Below are 8,531 nucleotides of genomic sequence, written 5' to 3'. Positions count from 1 at the left end.
TCATCTCTCTCTCTCTCTCTCTCTCTCTCTCTCTCTCTCTCTCTCTCTCTGCTTATGAATTAGGATATAAAACTCTCAGCTGCTTTTCTAGCACCATTTTGACCTGCATGCTGCCACACTCCCCAAATATGATGATAGTGAGCTATCCTCTGAAACTGTAAGCAACTCACAATTAAATATTTTCTTTTAAATAGTTACTATGGCCATGGTGTCTCTTCACTGCAATAGAACACTTTTTGCAAAAGACAAAGTTTGGTATCACAGATTCAGGTATTGCTATGATAAGCCTGACCACACTGTTTGTTAGAGGAATATGTAAGAGACTTTTGAGACTTTGGACTAGAAAAATAGTTGAAATCTTAAAGTTGGACTTAATGTGTTATCAGAGTAGGAACATGGTATTGAGGTTGATTGTATTTTACTGGCCTGACTCAAGAAGTTTCAGAAGGAAAGAATATTCAAAAGTGATCTAGAGATCATTTTTGTCATATTTTGGCAAAGAATGTGGCTGCTTTTTGTCCTTTGCCCTAAAAATCTGCCTGGGGCTAAATTGAAGAGGTTTGCATTAACAGTATTAGCAGAGGAGATTTCAAGAGAGCTTAATAGTGACTCTGTCACGTGGCTATTGGTAATTACCATTATGCAGACTTATACTAAAAAAGAAACAAGTTGGACAAAAAAAATGCCATATACACAGTTTAAAGAGAAAGGAGGATCAGGAAATATTTTGTTGGAGCTAAGTTCTGTTTTCAAGGAGATAAAAAGTTTAAAGAAATGCTTGATGCTAAATGGAATAACAGTGAACTCAGGGTAAGACTCCATCCAGCTAACCTTCCCACTTGTAAAAAGGAACTAAAAGAAAGACTTAAACAATGAAGGAAATCATCAACAGAAAGCTCATGCAAATATAATTGAAAGAAGGGAGCAAGTTCTAGCTCTATCAAGCACCATGTCTGCCTGCTTATCACCAGACTCCCTGCCATGATGATAATAAACTGAAGTCTGAAAATGTAAGTCCTAAAACTGGACAATATGTAGAGTGAGAGTCCTTGGTGCATTTTGTCCTGAGTGAGATGTCTTCATCAAACCCCTCCCTTTAGGACTCAGGGAGCTACATGGAAGATATAGAAAGATTGTAAGAACCAGAGGGGGATGAACAATTCCAGGGAAACAGTGACCTCCAGACATAGCAGGATAGATGCACATATGAACTCACAAAGACTGTGGTAGGGAATGGAGGCCATGCATAGGTTTAAGCCAGAGGGGGGTCTTAGTTTTAAGAAGAGGAAGTAGACATGGGTAGGAGTAGATAATAAAGAAGCTATCTGCCATTGGTACCTGGATGCAAAAGAAAAATTAATCTTCTCCAATGGAGTCTCAGTGGGTGTATTAACCACACTTGAGTGCTGGCCCCATGACCAGGAGTAGATGACCAATACAAAATGAATTCAAAGGTTTGTTGTTGTTGGTGGTGGTGGTGTGGTTGGTGGTGGTGGTGGTGATGGTAGTGGCGTGTGTATAACTCTGTGTGCGTGTGCGTGTGTGTGTTATGCATTATTGTTTTGTTTTGCTTTGTTTTGTTTTAAATCTTACTAGTCTTTGTTTTTATATTATGGTTTCTGGTTGTATGTTTTGTTGCTTTGGGTTTGTTTGGGTTTGTTTGTTGTTTGTTTTTTAAACAAAGAGAGGGGAGAAGGAATGAAAGAAGGAGAAAAGAAAAGAAAAAAATATACGGAATTGGATTGGTGAGAAGGTAGGAAGAATCTGGGAAGAGCTGGTGGAGGAGAAAGTGTGATCAGGATATATTGTATGAGAAAATTTACAATAAACAATAATTTAGAGAAAAAAATCATCTCACTTTAGCTTCATAAGAAGCTGAGATCATAGGAACATGTTATTGTTCCTGGATTAATTCCAGTGTTAAAGTACAAAGAGAAAACTGTTTAACCTATAAACAGAATAATTGAAATTGACCAACTTATTTATTATATCTGGTAGAGTTGTGTATATTTTTTTCTAGCACAATAGAAGTATTTCGCAAAGCTATCTCAGCTATTTTCACTTTATTCCTTAATAAAGAACACTCCCTACCAAAATTCTCTACTCTTGGCTTACTCAAGAGTCAAGACTCAGTGGAAGAAAGAGTAAGCAGACGGTTCAGCAGGCAAAAGTTCTAGTCTCGTGCTTGCTGACATGAATCTAAACCACCGGACTCATGTAAAAAGCCAGATGTGGTAGCAGAGAGGTAGACAAAACAGCCAAACCTTGTGGGCCAGCTAGCATCCAGTCTGAGGGCAGGGATAACCAGAAAGGTTCTGCTTCAACAGGAAGAGTGAGAAACAGAGAAGTGACCCTTGAGGGCTGTCATCTGACTCTATAAGCCAGGGTGGAGAGAGGAGAGAGGGAGAGAAGGAGAGCCAGGTGCAGGAGGAGGGAGGAGAGGAAGAGGAAGAGGGAGGAGAGGAAGAGGAAGAGGGAGGAGAGGAAGAGTAAGAGGGAGAGTCAGCCTGCTGGCTTTTCTTTCTATGTGTTGATACAGGAAAGAAGGAAAAGCCTAGCAGAGCTCCTGATCATTATGTGTTTAGAATGCTCTTATCTTCTTTGTGTGTTAGAAGCAAGTTCTTGTCTGAATGGGAAGTGTAACATCTTAGGACTATATGTGCCCTACTTAGATATTCTACACACCTACCTTGTATTTGCTTTGCTTTGCTTTCCATTTTCCCATATGTCATGGGCCCACGAGCCCTTTGCTTATGGAAAATGTAAATATTATATACAAACAAGAAGCAAGGAACAGAACACAGTATAAACCATATGTTTTGGTCCTTTCTCTGTCTTCCCATCAGACTTCAGGTAGTAAACGCAAGATTGAATATGAAATTATTAATAACAATAGGAACAATGAGCATTGATGTCTGCAGTAAGTTGAGTGGTGTTCTGAAAATTACATAGCTATGTCCTTACCCCCAAAACATGTGGATGTGGTCGTAGTAGGTCGAGCATCCTGACAGCCGATCATTTTGTGTCATCTGTAGGGGCCTGAACCTAATGACAAGATACAGAGAGGAAAAGTCACAGCCTCAGGAGAAACCATGTGAAGGTCCCTGACTTAAAACATGAGTCCAGAAACACACAGAACACACAGAAATGTGACTCTTGAGGAAGCCCATTCACTCACAGAAATACAAAATGATTCACTTAAAAAATACAGCTGAGATCATGTCACACCGGGAACAGAAAATGTGTCACTGTGGAAGGAAAGCCCCAATTTCAGTAAATTCAGACATCTCTCAGAACGGAAATCCACATGGCGTGCTGTCCCTGAAGTCATGCTTGCCAGTGTTTGTCATCAAAGCATCAAACCCTGTGCTTCTCTCAACTAGAGGAGCCAATAAAATGCACCCACTGGTGGTCATGCCAACACTTCCATCTCACTGCCTAACACGTTAAACGCTCTTGATCAAGCTTCATTTTTCATAATCCATTTAAGAGTGTATACGCATATCTACTTTTTCCATAAAGACTATACAGGAGTTCAAAGTAAAAAGAACTAAGTGTTTTTAATCCTGTCTCTGGCTAGCTTCCAAATAATAGTCATTTAGTTACTTATGAGTTACAAAATGTATATTGATTGATTTGCTTATTTTTGCTGGAAAACAGTGATTTGTGCTTAATCCATTTAGGTTTTAGAGTATATGTTGTGAGATGGAACACATACCTGTCGTGTGTGTGTGTGTGTGTGACTTATTTGGTAAGAAGAGTAAAACTACTGACTTCTTCTCACCCTGGACTATCATATCAACTTGTAAATGAAGTGATCTCCATACAACTGTACTGCTCTGTCCACCCTTTGGATGCAGTTACAATAAGCCAGATTCTACAATGGTTAACATCACCTTCTAGAATTTTAATTTATTTCCAATAACGGGCAGTATAGTGAGAGGAGTACATGTTAAGTGATTTTTCTTTCTATAGCTTACTAAGTTATTTTTGTGTATGGCATGGTTATATGAATACTATGGAACACCTCTGCCATTCAGATTATCCATCACCGAGAGCACCATGAGGCATGTATCAGACTCAGGCCATTAGGCTTGGTGGGGAGACCTTCCTTCCATAAGCCATCTTGCCTACCCTCAAATGGAAACTTATGTAAACAAGTATAACCCAAGCCAGTTAAATATTGCTTCTACCCCTCCCCCACTTGAAACACTGAGGGTTTGTTTGTTTGTTTGTTTGCTTGCTTGCTTGCTTGTTTAAATGACAAGTTATAAAGGACAAATACTTGCAGATGCTTTCTTCCCCGGGCACTTGGGTGAAATCCCTGATGGGGAATGAACCCCGGGCAGCAGCATCAGACACTTGCCTCTCTATTGGATAGGCATTCGCCAGAGATTTCAAGTGTATTTAAATAAGCAAAGGCTCTTGGTCCCTTCAAGGAGAAGCTAAGGCCACAGGGTTTCTGACACATAAATATCACAAGTCCTTGCTAGCTTCCCACCTTCTGGTAAATTGATTACTTCCATGGCCTCTTTACACTGAGGGTAGAAGATGTTTGGGTGTGTTGATTCTTGTTTGGTTTGCTTATTTATTTCCCTAAGTAAACTTATATTATTTTTTCATACTCATTAACAAAAGAAATCATCTTAAATAGAAGGGCAGGAAGCATGGAGAAAGATTGGAGGAGTGACTTCCTCATGTTCTAGCTTTGTGGTAAACCCTGGTCCACCAAAGCACGCAGTCAGTTTATGAAGCATCAGTTTCCCTAATTTTTGGATCAGAACCCATAACTCAGACACATCATATGGTTTCACATTGGAGATGGCTCAGTTCTGTCTAACTCACCACCCCACCATATGGCCAAGGTGGTATACTGTTGGTAACAGAGGGTCCCCCAAAGGTTGAATATATCCAGGCTGTCTCCACACACTGCATGGACTCTGAGTTGTGACTCCAAAGAATAGAGCTAGCACCATGATGAAGACACAAGCACACAGAGATGTCCAGGTTACCCGTCCACGATTCTAACATCAGGCAATCTCACTGCTGTCCCCATCTGGGATGAGGGAAGTTATTTATTCATCAGCTTTATTATCTCTTTACTTGTTCCAGATGTCACAAAAGTGTTCTTGGGGCCAAATCGGACTCACAGGCAAGTTGGATTTGACTTTCCCCCATTCTTAATTTTGCACCGTTGCCAACATTTTAAAATGTTGGCTACCAGCAAGAGCTCTCACAGGTTAAAAAAAAAAAATCAGATTTCCTCCCTCTCTTGGAACTTCTGCGTATCTGGCAACACTGGGTTTTAACTTCTAGATGTATGTACTTGGAAAAGGGGTGACCTATCAGGCTCATGACCAGACCATTCTGCTTAGTTAGTCTCCCTTCCTGCATGGCTTCAGTGCATTGTTGATTAAGTGTGGTCTGCTCAAAACCAAACATGCACGGAGGAGCTTCTAAAGCAGAAGTCGAGCGGACAGGATCTTACCAGGAGGCATCTGGATGTTTCCAACAACACCGAGAAATGATATTTATTCCTTCATTTTCAGAGCATTCTGAGCACACCAGCCTTAGGACTCAATGGCTGTGTAGCTAAATGTCTTGCTCTCCCAGGAATCTGAGAAGTATTTAACAGCCCCTTGCTTGAATACCGTAGGGAAAGCTGTTTCTTTTCAAGTGGCTACAATTCCAAGAATTTCTCCACATGCTCTCCAACCATGAAAGCCGCCATCTACTGATTCCAGCTCCGACCTTGAGAACCTGTGTCACCTGATGGCCCATCTAATATTTCACAACAACATTTGCCACTCTGAGTAGCTTTTTCCTCAAACTGCCTAATACGGTTTACAAGAAATGGCTCGTGTTGCCCACAGTGAGATGTGTGTGACTTCAAAGCTGTGAGACATGAGAGTCAAGGCAGGACTCTGTCTGAAGGGGGCAGGGAATCTAAAGAGCTTCTCCTTTTGTATTCTTACATCTTAGGAACATCAAAGTTCTGACGATGAAAGATGCACTTCCAAGCTGGCAGAATGGGATTCCTGGAGGGGTTTGGACGGTAGGGGGACTGAGGAGGGAGGGAAATTCTCTGAACTACACGTATTTTCTACTTGTTTGCAATTCAATGACGTCTTTAGAATATTTCTGCCTTATTATTAAGTATATGCTCATTGAACTCAGTTTGAAAGTAGTCTAAGATAACACATTTGAAATTACCTCTTCTGTTTCAGAAGTGGATTCTGTGAGTGTCTGTGTTTGAGCTAAATATCTCTTTGTGATAGTCATACAAGAAGGATTATTAGGATCCATTAGGATGCTTTCCTGACAGGCTCTGAGAACATCAAAGGCATCCCAAGTCAGGTTAGGATTGGTAAAAATGTCTACAGGACAAGGGGTGAAGATTGGACAGGCTAGAGGGACAAAAATTGAGTCAACTTCCTTTCATGTGTATGACTTCATGTTTGTTAATGAGTCTGGTTTTTAATATATAGTAACCATAGATGCAAAGTTAAAGAAGATAAAAATCAATGTGAAAGACAGTGGCCTAATCCATTCAAATAAAACTTGAACACAGGCAGGCAATGATGTTAAATATACTTTTGAAAGTTCTAGTTATACAGAAATGGGGAACTTTTGATAAAAGAAAAATAAAATTAATTAATAAAGTTTATGAAACCTCTTTCTGATTAGACATTATCAGATAGAAAGTTTTTCATACTAAGGTTGGCCACAATGTTTCATCCCAGTAAGGTTGTCTGCTTGCTTCTGTTAAATTAAATATCAAAAAGCTATCCAAAGTGATATTTACCCATGAGGGTTCAGCAAAAGGCTATGATAGTAGCCTCCTGTGTTAAGTGTATTTCTGTCCCTGAACCAAATAATTTATTTCCAGTTTCTTGTAAAGTGCAGCAAACAAAACAAATCACGCAATTTCTGTTTTCTGAAAATTTAACCAAGAAAGTATTGCCTATCCTGAAATTCATAGATACCATGGTCACACACTCAAATAGAATTTAGTGCCTGTTTGATCCCATATCAAGGAACTGTGATCTTTGATCTTTTTCACAGTTATGTTCAATTCTGTACGTCTCCTCCTTCCTACTTCTTGTCTCAGTGTAGGGGTCATCCTGTTATCTTAGCTACAAGTCTGTATTAAGGCTCACGGGGATCGTGTTTATATAGTTTATAGGCTGGAGGTAGAGAATGTTCCCTCCCAGCTTCAGTGAAGAGGCTTGACCACATGAGCTTATTCCCTGCCTATTAGAGTAGGCAGAGTCCGTGACCAGCACTTCTTGTAGAATGGCACTGAGCGGACCACCACAGCTCCTCATGTGCAGCCAACGGGGATGTCATCAGTGCTAAAGAGAGATGCACAGCAGTTTTTCATTCTGGCATTTTCCCTGTCTCTGATCCTGGAGTACAGGCATAGGAAAAGTATGATAGCTTGGTCTCCCTTCAGTGGGTCCCTTTTGTTCCTTTGGCAACACAAGGGCAAAATTACATTCTAAGCAATATGAACAGAGGGAGAGAAGAAGGGAGAGAGAAATAAACTAAAAAGAAAGGGAAAGGGGAAAGAAGGATGGAGAGAGATGATAGAAGATAGATAGATAGATAGATAGATAGATAGATAGATAGATAGATAGATAGATAGATAGAGGATAGATAGAGATAGAGATGATAGGTAGATGATAGTTAGATAATAGATAAAAATAGATGATAGAGAATTATAAAGATAGATGATAGATGATAATAAATGATGATAGATAAAATAGATGATAGAGAGATATAGAAATAGATGATAAATAGATAAGAGATGATAGCTGATAGATAAAACAGATAAAAGATAGTAGAGAGATGATAGATAGATAGATAGATAGATAGATAGATAGATAGATAGAGGATAGATAGATAGATAGATAGATAGATAGATAGATAGATAGATAGATAGAGGATAGAGAGATAGATAGAGATAGATAGAGGATAGACAGATTTTCTCTAAACCCCAAATACCAAAGTATTAATTTTTAAATGTTGAGTACCATTATTTTAATATACTATGAAATCATGATATTAGTTCTTTCCCAAATATATTTGAAATATTGATGATATTAGAAAAGAAAAATGCTTAAAAATTCATATTCCACCACAATTATTTTAATTCTTATACATACTCATTAGGCATAAAATTTTGAATTCTTAAAGAATTATACTTGATATTCCTTGCTTTCATCAAAAGCCGATCTCAGAAAGGACACTGTTGTGAAAGCTCGTGAGGCTGTTTACCAGCTCACCTCACCATCCCGCACTGTGTCAGTGGCATTTGTCTGTGTTAAGATGCTGGTGAAGACAAGAGTTAATCTGTACAATCCCCAACCTCGGGCAAAAACATGGAGAAAAACAGTCATCAAATCAGAACTAAGGAAGCCGAGAGAAATCAGCAGAAGGATCTGATTTCACCAACGTCTTTTTTCAAAGAGATACGTAATCATATACCCATCGAAGTGTGCTTTGCAAGTGTGTGCAAGGCAATAAAA

The 8,531-nt window shown here is 39.3% G+C and overlaps 1 pseudogene; it reads right to left on the bottom strand.

Annotated features, from left to right (window-relative positions):
• LOC110312290 overlaps positions 1-8,296 on the bottom strand; it is a 34,461-nt pseudogene extending 26,165 nt beyond the window's left edge.
• Between the last annotated feature and the right edge of the window lie 235 nt (positions 8,297-8,531).

The sequence above is a fragment of the Mus caroli genome, chromosome 17 (assembly GCF_900094665.2).
Source record: "Mus caroli chromosome 17, CAROLI_EIJ_v1.1, whole genome shotgun sequence".
NCBI lineage: Eukaryota > Metazoa > Chordata > Mammalia > Rodentia > Muridae > Mus > Mus caroli.
This window is presented reverse-complemented; position numbering and strand designations above follow the sequence as displayed.